This window comes from Oryctolagus cuniculus, chromosome 12 (assembly GCF_964237555.1).
Source record: "Oryctolagus cuniculus chromosome 12, mOryCun1.1, whole genome shotgun sequence".
NCBI classification, from domain to species: Eukaryota; Metazoa; Chordata; class Mammalia; order Lagomorpha; family Leporidae; genus Oryctolagus; species Oryctolagus cuniculus.
In genome coordinates this window covers 18,011,387-18,030,847 of record NC_091443.1, presented here as the reverse complement: position 1 = coordinate 18,030,847, position 19,461 = coordinate 18,011,387, and the positions used below count along the sequence as shown (strand labels likewise).

At 44.9% G+C, this 19,461-nt stretch overlaps 1 long non-coding RNA gene across 1 annotated transcript in view; it reads left to right on the top strand.

Annotated features, from left to right (window-relative positions):
- Window positions 1-348: 348 nt before the first annotated feature.
- Window positions 349-19,461, top strand: part of LOC103351265 (uncharacterized) — a 57,885-nt gene continuing 38,772 nt past the window's right edge. The window contains exon 1 of the long non-coding RNA XR_007910280.2: window positions 349-486. This is a non-coding gene — a long non-coding RNA (uncharacterized lncRNA). The remainder of the gene's footprint in view (window positions 487-19,461) is intronic.

Sequence of the window (19,461 nt, the reverse complement as noted above, 5' to 3'; positions counted from 1 at the left end):
GCACTTGGGCCATCCTCCACTGCACTCCCTTGCCACAGCAGAGAGCTGGCCTGGAAGAGGGGCAACCGGGACAGAATCTGGCGCCCCAACTGGGACTAGAACCTGGTGTGCCGGCACCGCAAGGTGGAGGATTAGCCTAGTGAGCCGCGGCGCCAGCCCTCACTCAAATAAAGTAAAGTTTAAAATGGCCATAAAATCATGACAAGTATAGTGGTATGTAATAAGGGCTGGCATTGTGATGCAGTGGGGTGAGGTGGCCAACTGTGATGCCGGCACGCCGTGTTGGGGCACCAGTTCTAGTCCTGGCCGCTTTGCTTCCTGCCTAGTTTCCAGTTAAGGCTCCTGGGAAGATGGCAGTAGGAAGCCTACGTGCTTGGGCCCCTGCCACCCACGTGGGAGACTAGGATAGAGTTCTGGCTCCTACCATAGACCTGGCCCAGCCCTGACTGATGTTCACTTTGGGAGTGAGAGCAGTAAACAGAAAAGGTAAATTTTGAAGCATTACGAAGGTCTAGTACATGTAGAGCTCTCGAGAAGTGAGGAGCTGCTAAGCATTTTACAGCCTCATGACAGCCAATTGTATGGAAATCTCTCATCTGTCATGGTACAACCAACCTGCTGTGATGAAATTTCCTCTAAAGGGAAAGAACTAGAGCAAGCTGGAAGATGCCATTCCCTGCTCTTTGGAAAGGGACGCGTGCTCAGACAGAGGCACACTGGTCAGCTACTGCACAAACTGTTTTTCCTGGGTTGCCTGTGTCTCTGGGGGCAGCCTGGTCTTGCCTGAGTGCTTTCAGTCTTGGGTGTGGATTAATCAGCTCAGTCAGGCTCTCTGAGGGGGACTCGGCTCCATGCTGCTTTATGTAATCCAGGGTTCAAATCTCTAGCTAGATCTGACCTCGTCTAGGATGCCCGTCAGACTCCTGGTGATCTGAGCTCTGCTTGGGCTTTAGATGAGGAGAACAGACTTCCCTGGATTCATCCAGCACTGAACTGGCTTGGAACAAATTGTGAGCAGCCCAGCTACTTAACAGCTATCAAATGAAAGTTCTAACCACTCGTGCTTGGTTGGCATCACAGCTGATTGTAGCAGGCAAGCCATTGAGTGTTGTCTTTTTAAGGAAGAAACATGTTGGAAGAGTAGAGATTTGTGTTTGCTAATGCTGATCTGGGGACGGTTTGCAGGAATGAAAATTGAGCTGAGTGTGGACATTATCTGCTAAGAGAATAGACAGATGTGTTAAGGACTTGGATTAAAAGATCACAGCGAAGTGATCCAGGATCCAGGAACTTACCTGTGGTCTTCGTTTCTAGTTTCAGTTACAGTGAACAGTGCCTGAAAATATTGGGTGGAAAATAACAAACAATGGAAAACTTAAATTACATGCTGTTCTCAGTAGCTTGATGAAATCTTGGATCTTCTGGCTCCATCCTGCCCACCATGTGAATGATCCCTTTGTGTATATGACCCGCCCATTAGTCACTAATTAACAGTTTTGGTTATCAGATTGACTGTTACAGTATTGAAGGGCTTGTGTTCATGTCAGCTTTATTTTACTTAATAGTGGCTACAAAGCACAAGAGTAGTGATGCTGGCAATTTGGATATGCCAAAGATAAGCTGTGAAGTGCTTCTATTAAAGGAAAAAATGAAGGTGCAATAAGATATTTGGAGAAAGAGAAGGAGACACACTATATTCATCATGCCTTCTTTTATATTATAGTTTTATTATTAGTTATTGTTGATCTCTTATGACTGATTTATGTGTTAAACTTTGTCATAGGTATGTACATACATGTAGGAAAATAATACAAATAAGGAAGGTTCAATAAGATCTGTAGTTTCAGGCATCCCCTGGAGGTCTTGGGGCATGTTCCTCATGTATAAGGGATGGCTACTCTGCTTACATTTGGTGATATGACTGTGATTATAGAAGAAGTGAGAATGATCTTCCTTCTTTGGCTGGAAACTTGTAGGGCTAAATTCTGAAAGAGGGTAAGAGAGAGAAGGAGAGGGAGAGGGAGGGAGAGAGAGAGAGAGAGAAACAATGTGCCCAACAGGAAAATATCAATGCTACTTTTAGATTCCTAGAGTATTAACTTATCCTGTGTTATATAAAGTCATACCTTGGTAAGGATTGAGATCTCTAGAAATAATACTTGATTTAGCCCTGGCTCTGCCACTTAGTCCCCCCTGAACGTGGGTAAGTTACTCTACTTCTTTGTGATGGCGTTCTCTCTCATCCTTAACATGGAGTTAATAATTTTGGTTTTGGAAATCGGATGTGATATTTGGATGCAAAGGCTTATTTAGTGCACGCCAGCTGGGTGAGGGCTCAGGAAAGCATTCCTTACCTCTCCTTCCCTCCGCTCCTGCAACCCATGCATCAGCTCCTCCTGTCGGTTCCACCTCCAGAATCCTCTTGACCTCATCCCTCCTGCCATCCTCTTCCAGAAGTAGCTGCCTAGTCTTCCACCCCTGAGTCCTTATGACCCCTTCTCCATCCACAGCCGGAGCTTAAATGCTTTACCACGTCATTCCGTTTCCTGAAGGTTGCCATTCAAGTTCCCTCTGTGGCCTTCAAGGCTCCGGGTGATCTGGCTCCTGACCATCACATTCCAGCTACACTGGCCTGTTCTGATTCTAGAACAAGTCAACCTAGTTGTTGTCTCAAGACCTGTGTGTTTTCTACCTCCTCAGCCTTATCTTTTTTTTTTTTTTTAATTTATTTGACAGGTAGAGTTATAGACAGTGAGAGAGAGAGAGACAGAGAGAAAGGTCTTCCTTCCGTTGGTTCACTCCCCAAATGGCTGCTACAGCCGGAGCTGCACTGATCTGAAGCCAGGAGCCAGGTGCTTCCTCCTGGTCTCCCACGCAAGTGCAGGGCCCAAGCACTTGGGCCATCTTCCACTGCCCTCCCGGGCCACAGCAGAGAGCTGGATGGAAGAGGAGCAGCCGGGACTAGAAGCCGGCGCCCATATGGGATGCTGGCGCCGCAGGCGGAGGATTAACCGAGTGAGCCACGGCGCCAGCCCCAGCCTTATCTCTGCAGTGCTGGCTGCAGGTCTCATCACAAACGTCACTGTTGCAGAGAAGCCCTCTCAGAATTCCCCTCCCTCCCCTGCTGTTGTCGCGGTCTATCACATCTTTCTCTGTAGTGATTTCATAGCCCTTTTGTTCATTCTCGTCTCCAGGTTAGACTGGAAACATCAGACCTTCTCCGATGCCATTTCTCCCATTGCCCAGAATACAGCCTGGCATGTAAGAGGCATCCCATAAATGTTTGTTGAATGAATAATAAATGTTGGTTGTTGCTGTTATTACAATGATCACGCCATGCTTTGTAGCATGTCTGAGTCATTTACTTAGGAACAAAGCATTGACATCTTTTAAATGTATTCCTCTAGGATCAGTCTTTACCAGGTTGGGAGTAAGAGGGATGGGGAAAGCAAAACTCATCGCCACATTGAGATGAATGTAAATTACAGGTTAGAGGATGTAGATCCATCACCTTTCCTAAGGGACCGTGGTAAAGCTCATCAGATTAGATCTCAGAATGTCTTGAAAGCAAATACCAGCCTTTGTGTACCAGACTGTTGGCCACCGTGTATTCTACTTTGGGACTGTACTACTATGTGGGCGTATAGTCAGTTTTCCAAACAAGAGCATTGGAGCCAGGAAAGTCTCTTCTGATCTTTTTTTTTTTTTTTTTTTTTTTTTTTTTTTTTTTTTTGACAGGCAGAGTGGAGAGTGAGAGAGAGAGACAGAGAGGAAGGTCTTCCTTTTGCCATTGGTTCACCCTCCAATGGCTGCCGTGGCTGGCGTGCTGCAGCCGGCGCACCGCGCTGATCCGAAGGCAGGAGCCAGGTGCTTATCCTGGTCTCCCATGGGGTGCAGGGCCCAAGCACCTGGGCCATCCTCCACTGCACTCCCTGGCCACAGCAGAGAGCTAGCCTGGAAGAGGGGCAACCTGGACAGAATCCGGCGCCCCGACCGGGACTAGAACCCGGTGTGCCGGCGCCGCAAGGTGGAGGATTAGCATAGTGAGCAGCGGCGCCGGCCTCTTCTGATCTTTCCAAGTCCCCCGCCCAGGGTGAGCCCTCAGCCTGTGGTTTGAAAGACCTGGTGGCTCTTCCTGACCACGCAAGGCTGTGGTTATTTCTTTGATTTCTTTCCTTTGTGGATGTCAAGTCCCCCAAAACCTATGTATTTCAGGAACAGTTTTTTTCCAAGGCCCCCTCTCCCATGTCCATGAAATCCAACTGTCTATTCTCAGACTATTTTTTTATTTGATTTCAAAATGTGACCTCGTTAAAATCTCCCTGTTCCGTGGTCTTGGTGACCACGGCTCTGACTTTTGTGTCTGTTCAGAAGCTGGGCCTCTTAACTGCACGGTCTCCATGTGTGGGGCCATGCAAGCCCAGCCATCCACGTTCCTGAGATCAGCTGGAATTCAGAGAGGTTTGCAGCTTCTGTGTCACTGAGAAGGCCGACACAACCTGGACTTTCTCAAATTCTTCTTCCTGTAGCCCAAATTTAAGGGATCATTTTCAGATTTCTTCTCACATTACTCTTATTGGGAGGGGGCTCAATTTCTTATGTTTAAAATTTCTTTCTCCTCTACTTCATGTATATTCAATAATCCTACCAGAAGTCTTAGAAATTTGGATTGGCTTTTTTTTTTTTAAGTTAATATATCAATTCTGAGAAGGCTTTGTTCTTGTTGAACTGTATTCAAAGAATTGTTAACACACGTGCTGCTTTGAGAAGCAAATTGAAATCACAATAGGCACTGTGACAAAGAGGGCCAGGCCAAAATAATGGCCAGGGAAAGAGTCCATCGTGTTCGGATAAGTGACAAGAGAGAGTAAAAACAGATGTTGGAGAAGGACAGTAGATCTACACAGTTGTTCTTAATAGTCTTCAGGGCCCCACAGTTTTTATGGCCATTGCTTCTATTTTTTTATTTTATTTTATTTATTTATTTTTATTTTTTATTTTTTGACAGGCAGAGTGGACAGTGAGAGAGAGAGACAGAGAGAAAGGTCTTCCTTTGCCGTTGGTTCACCCTCCAATGGCCGCCACGGCCGGCGCGCTGCGGCCGGCGCGCTGCGGCTGGCGCACCACGCTGATCCGATGGCAGGAGCCAGGTGCTTCTCCTGGTCTCCCCTGGGGTGCAGGGCCCAAGCACCTGGGCCATCCTCCACTGCACTCCTGGGCCACAGCAGAGAGCTGGTTTATGGCCATTGCTTCTAAGTATAAGCTCTCAGTGCTGCTATTCAAATGACTTAACAATTGGCATGAACCAATCAATAGGGATCAGAGTGGATGCCAGTTTTCATGCTGGGGTATGGTTCTAGACTAGGTTTACCCTTTTAGTTGCCCAAAGGTGGGAAGATCTCAAAGAGCCAGGGCAAGAGACCAAGGTAGCTGGGGGTGGTGGAGGCAGGGGGTCGGGATGAGGAGCTACTTACCAAGAAGTCGAGAAGTGGTTCAGTATTTTGACAACCATTGTGACTATTGTTTTTATCAGCTGGATTTCAGTTCTGCAAGTTCTACTTTAGTCTGTGAAACTGAATCTATTCTGTTGCCTAACACCAAGTTACACATTGCCTTTCACAACTCTCATTGTCCTGTTAAGGTGGACAGGGCACAAACCTTTGGGTACAGTAGAGCTGAATGGAAAAGAGTTGCTGTTGGAGGAGGAGGGACTACTAGGGGAAATGGGTCAAGGGGGAAAGCATTAGCTATCAATCACTCGCCCCAGCAGAGATTTCAACAGAAATTTAATAAGTCACTCTCCGTAGCGATTGTAGAACTCATAGGCACAATTCAGGCTAAATCAGGGTGTAGATGGAGGCCAGCTGCTTTTGATAAATGACTCTGCATGAAACCTTTAGTACGGGTGAGCATGCACAGATGATGTCATGAGTTCTTGAAATGATGAAGGCTAATGGATCAAAAGCAGAGCCTGATGCCAAAAAAAAAAAAAAAAAATGGCCTCACTGAGGGAGAACTCAGGGATGGAGTTACTCCTGCACACAAGAGACTCAGCAGCCCTTTCTTTCCTCAAGGTCTTAGTTTGTGGCACTGTTCCACTTTGTTTTGCTTTAACCAGAACCCCCTAAATGTTTTTGGACATTTCTTTCCTAATGGATTTGATACAGTTAAGTATTTTCTTAATCTAAATTTCCAAGATGGATAGATAATTGCTATAGGGATTGCTAACATTGTAACAGGAGATTAAGGAGACTGGCTGCTAAATCCCAAACACTTGTAACCCTGGGTGGAATTCTGCATGCTTGCTGATCTCTACCAGTATCTCAGCAAGGATGAATGCATCCAGTGGAAGGCTTGACATGGGCAAATGAGTCTGAACATTTCTCCTTCCATACGAGTGGCAGGATTTTCAGGTAGATTTATTTCATTAAGTAGGTGATAAGTGACATATATGCTGATTGCCCAAGTGGACCAGAGCCTAGAAAGACTTGACAAATGTAATTTAGGTTGTCGGAAGAGTGGATGCCCTTATCATGTGTGCAGCCTCCAGTTCTTAGACGTTCCACTTTATTTTCGAAGAACAGAGTACAGTAGGAAATTTAAGAGTTGCAATCATTTATCCATCTCAAGAGACAGGTTATACTAACTCTCACTTGGTCTAGTACCTCTGGCGTTAGCATATGGCCAGTTGAAACAGACAAGTTAGCCAAGAAGCCAAATACAGGTAATAGAATGACAATGCCAGATCTTAACACAAATTTCCTTAATAGTTGTGCAAATAGTAAGCTGGATAAGACTTGTTGAAAACAACCCAAGCTAAACAATCCATTTGAGTACTTTCTTCCATCTATACCCAGAAACAGCAATTTGCTTTGGGGAGACCTGGTAAAATAGTAGCTTGGACAAGTGCCCAGGGCTCTTCAAGATAACATAAAAGGAGAATGTATGTCTTGGACCACAGCCATTTCTCCAGATGATACAAGGCCAGGCAGGGAGTTTCAGGAGGATTCTTCTTTATTGTAATGCAAACCCCTTCCTATATGCCTTAGCAACCCCTCATCTTCAGAGAAAAAGTGGATTTTAAGATTTTCACCCTGAATAAGGTTTAATTAAGCTGCATCGAGGCATGGCCTCTTAGATTTCAATGATTGCTGCTTTCTTTCTCCCTTGGTTGGTGGCCTAGCCACACCTGGTTGCCCCTTTACTTTTGGACTAGGATGAAACACGGCTCTGCATGTGTAGGATGTGGGATCTTGTGGGAGTTTTGAGCAACTAGATGGTATGCCCAAGAAGTGAGTGTTTGCTCCCTATTGGTGAACATTGACCAATGGGAAATAGGAGTAGTCCGAGGTGCAATTCCTCCCTGAGCCCCTCCTCAAGGGGTCCCATGTGCCGTGTGAGCATGGCTGCCAAGGGACCTGCTGTCTCTTCCTGGGGGACTCAGGGAACACAGCACATCGCATCCGAAGACACTGTTCCTGGACTCATTTATCTTTTGTCCTCAGCTTACCTCTTCCAAATGAAAGTGTGAGCCCCTAAATCCTTGTCTCAGATTCTGCTTTCTAGGGGTCCTGGGCTTTTGGGGACCATCCTAATCCTTAAACATTTATCCAGCTCATTTACAAGGTGGCCTAACCAGTAGGTGATACTCTTGTTCTGAAGGTCAGACTGCTGTAGTTGTACTGTCCCCTCCAAAACCGAAGTTGAAATTCAATGATTTTGCTTTTCAGATGTGGGCCCTTGAAGATTTGATTAGGTCACATAATCAGAGATCTCATGAATTGATTAGAGCCACTATTAAAGGAATGTGTTCACTTTATGTTCAGCCCTCTTCCCTCCCGCCCTCCCTGTCTCCCCGCCACGTGTTTGCTCCCCATCCTGTGACGTTATGATACAGCAAGAAGTCCTTCACTAGACTTCCTGTCCTCCAGGACCACGAACCAGAGCAGCTTATTTTTGATGTTGCTCAGTCTTTAGTTATTCTGTTATGGCTGCAGAAAACGGACTAAACATAGACCCCAAATTGATTTTTTTAAAAGAAGATTTATTTATTTATTTGAAAGAGATAAGGAGGGAGAGAGGGAACACCCATCTGCTGGTTCCGATTGGTTGGGACTGGGCCTGACTGAAGTCAGGAGCCCAGAACTCCATCTGGGTCTCTGATGTGGATGGCAGGGGCCATCTTCTGCTGCTTTCCCAGGTATTAGCAGAGAGCTGGATCAGAAGTGGAGCAGCCAGGACTTAATCCAACATTCATAAGGGATGACAGTGTCTTAACCTGTTGAGCCACAACACTAGCTCCATTTAGTCTTTCATAGTCAAAGCTTAAATTTGTGCGATAGCAGTCAATATCAGCCCTTTTCAAACAGTTTGAGAGAATTCAACCCTAATGCCCTAAGCATCTATTGTAGGCAATGACTTAAACTCTCTTCTATGTATCTAGAGTGTATAATTTTTTAGAGTATTTAGAAAATAGTTATTCAAATTATTTTCTGTATGGCTTTATTCTCTTAAGGAATAATCCTGGTGATAAAAGGCTGGTCCAGATATTTCCCTGAGATTTTTGTTTTTCATGTTGTTTCTGGATAAGAAATGTATATTCATATTTGTAAGTCTTTCAACTCTAGTTGTGGTTTCCTTTAAGTATCAAAGGAAGTGAATTGCATGATTCTCATTTACTTAAGAAATATTTGAATATCTGCTAAGAACTGTATCTTAGCAAAACAAAGATGAGCAGGGCTTGCTGTTTGTCCTCCTAGGGCTCAGGGTCTAATGGGGATTAATGTAGACAGTATCAAGTTTTTTGTACTGTAACGGAGGTATGTGGAAAATTATGTGAGAATTGAAGAGCCAAGATAATATTTCTTTTTCAAGTGGTATGCTTGCCTCATTTTTGTTCTACATGAAACATATGTAATTATTGTATCCTAGAGAACATAACTAAAAAAACTATTTTCTTGAGCATTATATTGCAACAATTTTTCTGGGTTCCCCAAAATAAATGTTAATGAAAGCTTAGTCCTGCATGTTAGCAAACCAGAAAAGAGTCTGAAATTTGCTGAACTATACAGTCTTAAGTCTACCAGCTAAGATACTCAAGACTGGATTTTGGTTCAGTGTGTTATTTTTTCTGACCCTTCTCATGCAAAGAATTGCAGAATAGTGAAAGTTCTACATATTGTCGTCAATAAGTTTATAAACCAATAATGCATGGCAATTTATATGAGAGCCTGCTTTCAAACTATTCCTGATTGTGTCTTTCACAAACACTGGGAAACCAAAAGTTTGGTGCCAGATTGTAAAGGGTGTCTGTCATTTGTCTTTTGTCAAAGAAGCAAGGCTTCAAATGTTTTGCTAAATGAGAGCCTGTTTAAACTCTGCTCACATATTTACATCTGTGAAAATTGCTCTGCTAGTCCTAGAGTAGATGGAGTCTATCCTTGGAATTTGCAATCTCAGAAAATACTCCAAAGCATTTTAAATTATATAAACAGCTGTAGCCGTATCCCTTGAGGAGACACGCTCTGGGAGAATGGTCATGAGCTGTGCTAACTTACATGCCTGTAAGAAAGGGCAGAGTAAGTCACAGAAACTCTGCTATTTGAGAAAAAACAAAGTAGAGACTCCTTGCTGGCATACAATTTTTCATGTAAGAGTTGACAAATCTCTGACATTTATGAATTAAAGTTGTATCACGAAAGTAATGAAGATGAATTGTTTGGAATATGATGACAACTTTCAAAAGTTAAGAGAAGAAAATAGGGACAGATTTTTGCTTTGGAACACAATTTCATTCTCAGATCTTAAGAAGAAAGATTAAGATTTGATCATAAGTCTTGCAGAAAGCCTGCCCAAAGCCTTACTTTTTAATGCCCTAGAAGACTTAGCAATCCCGGCTCCTCAGTGATGATGAACTAGGCCACTTCCCCAAACATCTACTGAATTTCTCCCCTTGTTTTCCACTGGGCCAATTGTTCATTTTGATCTCTGTCAACAAATGCAAAGCTCTCACATTCTGGGCCCAAATCAGGGAATTGGAAAGAACGTCAATCCTAATCAAAGCCTTGAATGCACAGATCTTTTTCATAGTCACTCTTTTCTCTTGGGCAAGTAGAGAACATGATCCCTTTTTCACTTCTAGAAAAGATTCCGTGAGAAATGTAAGCAGCAGAAAATCATGTAATGCTTTTCATTTCTCTGTGATTTCAAAAATTACACCCAAAATTGAGTTCTGCATTCTCCTCCTTCCTCCAACAAAGCATTCTTGTTCATCAGCCCCGCTCCCCCCCTCAATTGAATTTTGCACACAAACTCTTATATTGCCAGGAATGCAAGGAACTATTTTTTCTGGCTATTCTCTTCTTAGTAGCAACCCATCCTTCTAAAATTCTCTAGCAAGCGATCTAGGAGAGAGTTGCCTAGAGAGTTATCTGGAAGAAAAAGATTTTTTTCTGTGTGGAGTCCAAACTCCCATCATTAGGGTCGCATGGTTTGCTTCTCTATTTAGTCTCGCACTGAGGAGTTCATGGAAGAGTTCGATGGAGAGTTCATGGAGTGAAATGTTCAGGGCTCTCTGGTCATGAGCCAGGCATAGCTGTGCCTGCAACAACGAGTAAACAAGGGTCAGCTAACCAGTTGCTGGTACACAATGACGACTGGCATCTGTACTTTCAGTGGAAATTTGTGCAAAGGAACAAAAGGCTTTTGCATTTATTGCCACTCTTCTGCATTGAGCTCTCTCGAGAAGCATCACTGGTTTGGAATTCATGTCTGAGGTGAGAGTAGGCTGTCTTGAGCCGAGTAAGTTGGTTCTCTTGTGTAGATTTATAGTCCTTTGTTTTCTCCTGTTTGAGACCGTTAGGAAACTACTTCTTCAGAAGAAAATATGGTCCCACCTAGACCTCTTGAATGATTTATTCTAAATGGAATTCATCATCCTGTGAGCAAACTGAGGCCAAGGAACACTTCTAGGCCTCCTGGAAAGCTGAAAACAAATGGCAGGCACAGGAGATAAGGCGCTCAGGGAGCAGACTTGTGACTACAAAGAGTCACTCATCTATATTTAAAATCTATATTTAAAAGTAACATCAATTGCCTTTTACTGATCATCTACTCTGGCAAACATTGGCATTGTGCTTTAAAAGAACAGCTGAAATTATGTCAAGGTTTTTTTTTTTTTTTTTTTTTTTGACAGGCAGAGTGGACAGTGAGAGAGAAAGAGACAGAGAGAAAGGTCTTCCTTTTGCCGTTGGTTCACCCTCCAATGGCTGCCGCGGCCGGCGCACCACGCTGATCCGAAGGCAGGAGCCAGGTGCTTCTCCTGGTCTCCCATGGGGTGCAGGGCCCAAGCACCTGGGCCATCCTCCACTGCACTCCCAGGCCACAGCAGAGAGCTGGCCTGGAAGAGGGGCAACTGGGACAGAATCCGGTGCCCCGACCGGGACTAGAACCTGGTGTGCCAGCGCCACTAGGTGGAGGATTAGCCTATTGAGCCGCTGCGCCAGCCCAATGTCAAGGTCTTACTAGGTGTGTACACCATTCTAAGTGCCCAGTGGGTTAAATCCTTTAAGCATCATAACTCTGTTATTATCCTCACTGAAGAATATGACCTCCAGGGGGACAGAAAGAAACAGAGACAGACAGGAAAAGATCTTCCATCTGCTGGTTCACTTCCTAAATGTCTACAACAGCTGGGACTGGGTCAGGCCAAATAACTCATTCAAGGTCTCCCATGTGGGCATCAGGGACCCAAATACTTAGGTATTTGCTGCTCCCGGGGTATGCATTAGAAGAAAGCTAAAATTGGAAGCAGAGCCAGGACTTGAACCTTGGCAATCTGGTATGGTAGACATGTCTCCCAAGCAGTGGCTTTGTTGCCAAGACAAATGCCTGCCCTTGCCTTATTTTCTTTCTATATTTAAGTGCTTGGAATATAGCAAGTGTGTTTATTAAAAATGTAAGCTTAGAAAAGGGTAACACAGGAAATAGCTTATCAAGTGTCCTCAAGTCAGAAAAAGGGAAAGCGTTTTTGGAAACACAGTTGAAGTACAAGTGTGCAGAGATGATGCATGGTAGATAGAGGTGCTTCTTGATTGATGTGGGGGTTATGTCCTGGTTAACCTATAATACATTGAAAATTCTATAAGTAAAAATGCATTCACCACACCTAATCTAATGAACTTTGCAGCTTAGCAACACAGGTTATCTGTTGTTTTTTGTATGGTTGAGTGGCTGATGGGGAGCTGTAGCTTGCTGCCGCTGCCTAGTGTCACAAAGAGCATTCTCCTTCATGTTGCTAGCTTGGAAATGCATTCCAATACAAACTCTGAAGTGCGGTTCCTACTGAATGCATGTTGGTTTCATGCCACTGTAAAGTCAGGAAATTGTCATGTGTGCCTTCTTTAGTTGGTTGGGGGCCATCTGTAAAATAAGTGTTAACTATGGATGGGCATTTAGCTTAGTGATAAGATGGCCACAGCCCACATTGGAGCACCTGGGCTTCAGTTTCGACTCCGCCTCCTGATTCCAGCTTTCTGCTAATCTGGAACCTGGGAGGCAAAGGTGATGACTCAAGTAGTTAGGTTCATGCCACCTACGTGGGGATCTGGATTGAGAACCCAGCTCCTGGCTTTGACCCAGCCCAGCCCCAGCTGTTAAAGGCACTTGGGAAGTGCTCTGTGGGAGTGCTGTCTCTGTGTCTTCCCTCCTCCCCTGTCTTCTATCTTTTCTCTCTCTCCTTCTACCCCTCTACTCCTCTACCTCTACCAATACATTTTTAAAATGTTAAATAACAATATAGGAAATATTTTCTAGGAAATCTAAGACTGAGATAGAAAGCCAAATGCTTCTGCTGAGAGACAATAGTCTGACCCTTGTTTTCTTTTCTGTGATTTTGTGATTTAGGATCTAAATCCCACAAAGCAAACAGCTGATAAATGAGACAAATGTCAGAACACAGACAAGGAGGCAAAACAAACATTTCCTTCATTTTCCCTTCTCTCCAATGTATCACTCATTCAGCCATTTCCACCAAAAGTGCGGTCACATTCAAGGAGAAAAGACAAAAATAGATGTTTGTTAAAAGGGTTCTGTGTTTTTGGTAGTGGGAACATCCAGTGTTCTCAGTATCACATCTTTAGGTTATGAGATAAATTCTTTTCACTTAATATTTCCACAGAATGAAGCCTCACTAATTTAGACTAAGTTAAAGTACTGTGAAAGTGCCATATCATAGCATATTTATAAAATGATTCTGTTTTAGCAATTTGAATGTATTAAAGGAAAGAACATTAAACATACAACAAGACATTGATGAAGAAATTTAGGTAGGCACACTTATATACATATGAATATACAACTTATTTTTAAAAATCTAGACCATTTTATGTGCAATCAATATAAAAGTATTTTAAATGATCTCATAGATTAATGTGGCCTGCTATAATCTTAATGTAATAAGTGAACTTGTTTATAAAAATTTTTTATAAACAATATATTTATAATAAATATTTGCTTAAATAACTTCCTCTGTCAGATGTTAAAGATATAGGCTCAGCTCAATTTTTATCTGATTATTAAGGATAAAAGAATGGCTAGTGAAATGACTAGGCTGTGTTTATTCTAACTCAGCAATTTGCATTGCGTAAACCATTGACTTGCATCAAGAAAACAGTGAAAATGTCTGGAAACATTTTGAATACCGGAAGAAGAATGTGGCCGGCAGGGTGTCCTGTAGGGAACAGCATGAGGGTCTGTGGGCTTCAGGGCGGGTGTACCTGCCCTCTTAGCAGATTCTGCAGGTGGACAACAGGAGGGCTTGAAGGACCCTGTCCTGCGGTGTAAGCAGATAAAGGCACTTCAGCTGCTCCTCCACAGGCAGGAGGCTGAGCTTAGCATTTTTGTTGGAGACTTCTTGTGTCTTGATATCTGTATCATTAGTTGACAGATGGGTTTCTGTGCGGAATCCTATTTTGAGAAGGCTGCCTCTTGCTTGCTAATCTCCCGAAACTGTAATTGACAAGCGAAATGAATTTCATTTCCCTAAATTTTGGATGAGTAGACTGAAAGATATCTACTTTTTCAATCTGTGGAGCATATTCTTTCAATAAATATTTATTGTGCATTTACTGTGTGCCAAGCATTCTGCAGGGAACTGGAATGGAGTAGAGAGTAAGAAAGACACCACCCTTATTTTTTAGTGACAGCAACGAATCGAGATTTGGATCCAAATATGCTTTTTCAGTAAGATTTTTCAAGCAGATTGAGACTAAAATGCTGTTCTTTTTCTTTGCCTTTTGAGGTGAAAAAAAATTTTGTTAGGTTGTAATAACTTTGTTTTTTCTCTTTGAAAAGAACTTCTCATGTTGGGAATGTTCCCAACTGAGGCCAGAGAGAAATTCTGCCTTTTCAAGGGCAGTTACTACCTTTGTGTCTAACAAAGCCCTTGGGACTTTGCTGTTGATAATGAGAGAATCTCTACTGTTCTCCTCGCGATGATACCTGGAGAGACAAGTTCTGCTTGCCTGAAAATTTGAAGGGGCTTATGAGAAGTGTGTGTGTGTGTGCGCGCGTGCGTGCGCACCTGTGTGTACACAATGAGCTTGGATTGGGCGTTGGGCAGTGTGGGCAGCTTCATAACAGGAATGCTGTATGTCCCTGGGGCATCACTTACAGGCTATGTAGGTGCCAGGATATTGCACCCTCCCCAGCCTCGGAGGCCAGAAGCCGCCTGGGGCAGCCTCTTGCCATATAAACTGTCCAGCCGTCTGCCCTGCTGTGTACTCACGCGCGTCACAGCGTGAGTTGATCATGTCCCGGGATCAAGGCGGGGAAGGGCTGTCTTGGGGCACGACTCAGAGGCAGGGACTCCGCTGCTGGAGAAGCTCTGTGATGTTTCCATCACCCAGGCCTCGTCAGGCTCCCAGGAGCCCCCAGGAACAGTGAGAAGATGAAAAAGGAAAGCGATATCACCGGAGCACACGGCACAGCACACTCTTCCTGTTGGGGGCGGGGAAAGCTTGTCAGACTCTCGGTCTGCTGAGAATCTTTTTGCCTGAATACAGATTTGGACCACATCACTTCAGAGAACTGTTTTTGTTCTTGGACTAGGAACGCCGGCACCACGCCTACACGTTTCCCCCAGAAGCTAGCTAGCTGTAGCAGAAAACTGAAGGGGAATTTGGGAGGCATAGGACCGTCAGATCCCACTCTGGAGAATCTCCACACAGCACTGGATCTGAATATCGAGGCCCAGCCTGGATTACTGACCCTGCTCCGGCCTGGGGTGCTGAGCGGGTTCTGGGACAGGAAAGGTGTCACTGGGTACTGGGGGGGCCCACAGATTTCCCTGGGAGGGGGTAGTGGATTGGTCCTGCTGAGGGAGTGGAGATTCGTTCTGGGAAGGAGTGAAGTAGCCGTGCCTCCAACGGGTAGGAGAAAGGTGAACTTTACCACTGGGAACTGGGAGTTTGGATGTGGGCTGTATCCTAAGGTGAATCCTTAAGAAGGAATTCACTGGTGAGTTTTTGTTGCCACTGAACAATCACGTTTTGTGTCGCTTTTGTCTCTGTTATGAATGCTCTCTGGACCTTCAGTGCAGTCTGCATCCACATGCCCTGGCGTATAGGGTGAGGGCTGCCGCAGGGTTCTCCTCGCTTCCCACTAGCCTGGTAAGGGCAGCCTCGTGTTGAGGGAGGAGCTGTGTTCTCACCTTTCAGGAGGGATCCCCAGGAGCAACACAAGTGGGGGTCTGATGAAGCCTGGAGACCAACGAGAGGATTGAGTGATGACAAGACGTAAATCAAAACTGCCTTGTCCCCAAGTGCACTAGAGGAAGGTCAAGTTTGAAAAGGGCGTGAAGGGGAGGGGGATACAGGCTGCTGATGCAAGTCCCAGGCATACACATCCTTCCTGGTCCACTCTGAAGGACACTCGCTGTCTTCACATCCTGGGGGCTGGCATGTGGGTGAGTGAGGCAGCAGGTACGAGCCACCCTCAGCCAGCATGTGGAACACTGAGGACTCTCGTGGTAGACATATTCTGTCTGCAGCCATTGTATCTAGGGGAAGACAATGTGCTGCATAATTTCATATGTCAATATGGCTAGGCTTTGGCATGCTATCTTGTTAGGTCAAACACAGCCTCAGTGTTGCCATGAAGATGTTTTTAGTTGTGGTCAATGTTGATAGTTAGTAGATTTTTTAAAAAAAGATTTATTTTTATTTGAAATACAGAGTTACAGAGAGAGGTAGAGCCAGAGCCAGAGCAAGAGAGAGAGAGGTATCTTCCATCTGATGGTTCACTCCCCAGATGACCTCAATGGCCAGAGCTGAGCTGATCCAAGCCAGGAGATTCCTCCAAGTTCCCCCTTGCAGGTGCAGGAGCCCAAGGACTTGGGCCATCCTCTACTGCTTTCCTAGGCCACAGCAGAGAACTGGATCAGAAACGGAGCAGATGATACTTGAACCAGTGCCCATATGGGATGCTGACAATGCAGGCTGGGGCTTTAACCCACTGTGCCACAGCACCGGCCCCATGTAGTCAATAGATTTTGAGTAAAACAGATTATACTCTGCAGTATAATTGGGCCTCATCCAATCAGTTGAAAACCCTGGGAGCCAAGCTTAAGGTTTCCAATGAAGGGACACTTCTGCATCAGTACTGTGAGGTAGAAACCCTACCTCAGCCTCCTGCCTGGTGCCCTGTCCAGCAGTTTTCAGACTTAAAACCGCAGTATCAACTCATATGACACCACTAAGCTGCCAGCCGGTTCTGCTGATTTTGACTTGCCAATCACACGAGCCAATTTATTAAAATAAATACAAAGGAACTTCAAAAAGGTTATGGAGAATGGAATGAAAAAAGTTTAGGGGTGGGTGTTGTGGTGCAGTGGGTTAAGTCAGCACTTGGAGCCCCTTGCATCCCATATCACAGAGCCTGGGATTGGGTCCTACCTCCTGTTTTAATCCAGCTTCCTGCTAATGTGCACCCTGAAAGATGGCAGATGATAGCTCAAATACTTGGGTTTCTGCCACCCGTGTAGGAGTCCCAGATGGAATTTCTAGCTCCGGGCTTTGACCTGGTCCAGTTCCAGCTGTTGTGGGCATTTGAGGAATGAACTAGTGGATGGAAGACTTCTCTCTCTGTTTCTCTCTCTCCCTTCCTTCCCTTCCTCCCTCTAGCTCTGTCATTCTGCCTTTCAAGTCAAAATAAGGTAAAACTTAAAAGATAAGTTTTTTGGTGCAAAGAATTGAAATTTAGGCATATATGGGATCTTTAAAAAAATTCAAAGAAAATGAATATTTTGTAAAAAATACACATTAATTTCAAAATACTGTCACCAAAATTTATCTTTGAATTCAATTTTCTACAAATTTTTTTTTTTTAATTTTCTACAAATTTTTAAAGCCTCTCCATGTATGTGTGTCTCTATTTTTATTTCTATTTCTTTACCCATCAATCTAACTCCATAATTAGTTCTGGTTCTCTCAAGAACCCTAACTCATCCAGGCAATCCAAAAGGGAATAGATGTTTCGTGTGTTGTACTGCGAATACTCAACACCCTGACTGATTTGACATATCTCACTGTGTTCCACCTAGAATCTGCAAGAACATATTGCCAAACACTTTGGGTGGGAAAGCATGGAGAACTCTGCCCTCAGTCCAAGGCCTCTGCTGAAGTCTTCTGTCCCATGAACTAGAAGAGGATGAGGCTAAGACACTTATGTCATCCCTTATTGTCTCTGTCCCATCAACAGAAGCGCGTGGCTGCCTGTGGTAAGGGAGTGAACAATCACTCCGGGAAGCCTACGTGCTAATGGAGTGTGGCAGTTTTACAAACCCTGTCTGCTTTGGTTAGACCTGCCTTGTCCTCCGATTTAAAGATTCCTCTGTGGCCATCCGAGCCTGGGGGATGATGCTGGCCAGAAGGAATGTGCATGGCTCTCACTGTGCCAATTTTCTAATTCATCTTTTAATAATCTGTAACTGAAGAGCCAAGTGGAATGCATCAGATCGAGTGCTGCGTCTCACTGGGGAGCTCTCTGTGTTTTGTTACTGAGCCAAAGCTGAATGCAGCTGTTGGAGCTGTCACCAGCATTCTGGTTCACCCAAATATTGATAATAATTACTCCCGCTTCAGAGGCAAAGCATTTATTTAAATATCTGTAATGCAAAGGCCGTTATTATTCATAGTAAATCTTTACAGTAAGTACATCAAAGTGTGGGGGCAACATTCATACGCCGTGTCTGGAAAAAGCCATCTCTCTCACCTGCCTGGTATGCAGAGTCCTGGGCTGGTACTGTTTATCATCCGTTCTTCATCAAAATAGAAGTTACTACCAGGGAATAATTAAGTGCATAGAAACGTCCAAGTGCTGGCGGGCTATGGCCGTCCCCAGTACCACACAACAGCCTTTGTGCTCAGCAAAACCAACAGCTGGGGTTTGGAGTCAGAGCGGGTGAAGAGCCTGATGAGTTTTCCTCACTCTGTCATTATTCCTCTCCTGGCTTTCCTGGGTTACAGTCGCAAGCAGGTCTCAGCCCATTTGTGCGCCCTTCTTGCAGAATGCTTTGGAATGGAGGCTGGGTCCTGGTCCAACCAGGAGTGACCAACGTATCATTGCAAGCAATGAAAGGCTGCCTTTGACCCTTACCAACCACATCGCTGGCCAGCCCTGTGCCAGCACAAACCACTGCTCCAGATTCCCTTCCCGTGTTTTTCCTTCTCTGTTCTCCTTGCCTCTCCTTATGTGCCTGCCCTGGGTGGTCTTCTGTCTCTCGAATCAAATTCTCTTTGTTCTTTATGATGTGGGACATGTTAATTGCTCCAGTCAGGATGATTTTCTTTCAAAGATAATGGCTGATCACCCCGAGGGAGTGCCGGGAGCCTTTCCTAGGGTTTGAGCTGCCACTCGGTATAGAGAGGACGGCAGCTGGTGCCTCGCTGGGTCCACAGCAGTGGGTTGACCCGAAGACAGTCTGTTGGCAGGGGGTCGATGAGATCTTGTGAGAGATACCATTTGGGAAGAAGGATTTTTATATCAAAGCCTTACTCATGTTATGAGACTTGATCACAGCTCAGCTCCTAGAAGCAGACAGCTGTGAGTAAAGGCCATGCCATTATGCTGTGTGACAAACTGGCACTCAGTGACATCATGTTAGGGACCCAGGTAATGGACTCTCCCCCCAGGAGGCCTGCACTGCCCAGGGCAAGTGAGGGCAGCAGCTCTCTGCCCTGTCTGCCACATGGCCACCAGCAGAGGCCCACGGTGCCTCTCGAGCAGCAACACCCAGCCAATAGTACTGCAACCCCCTCCCAGGGGGAGTCTGAGTGCCATTAGAATACTCCAGAACTCAGGACCTGCACACCTTTGCCCTTTCTTATGCACGTATTAGGTGGTCCGCCTTGGGTGGCCAGTGCCTTACTTGATGTATTGTGAGTCCTTTGCCAGGAAAACCGA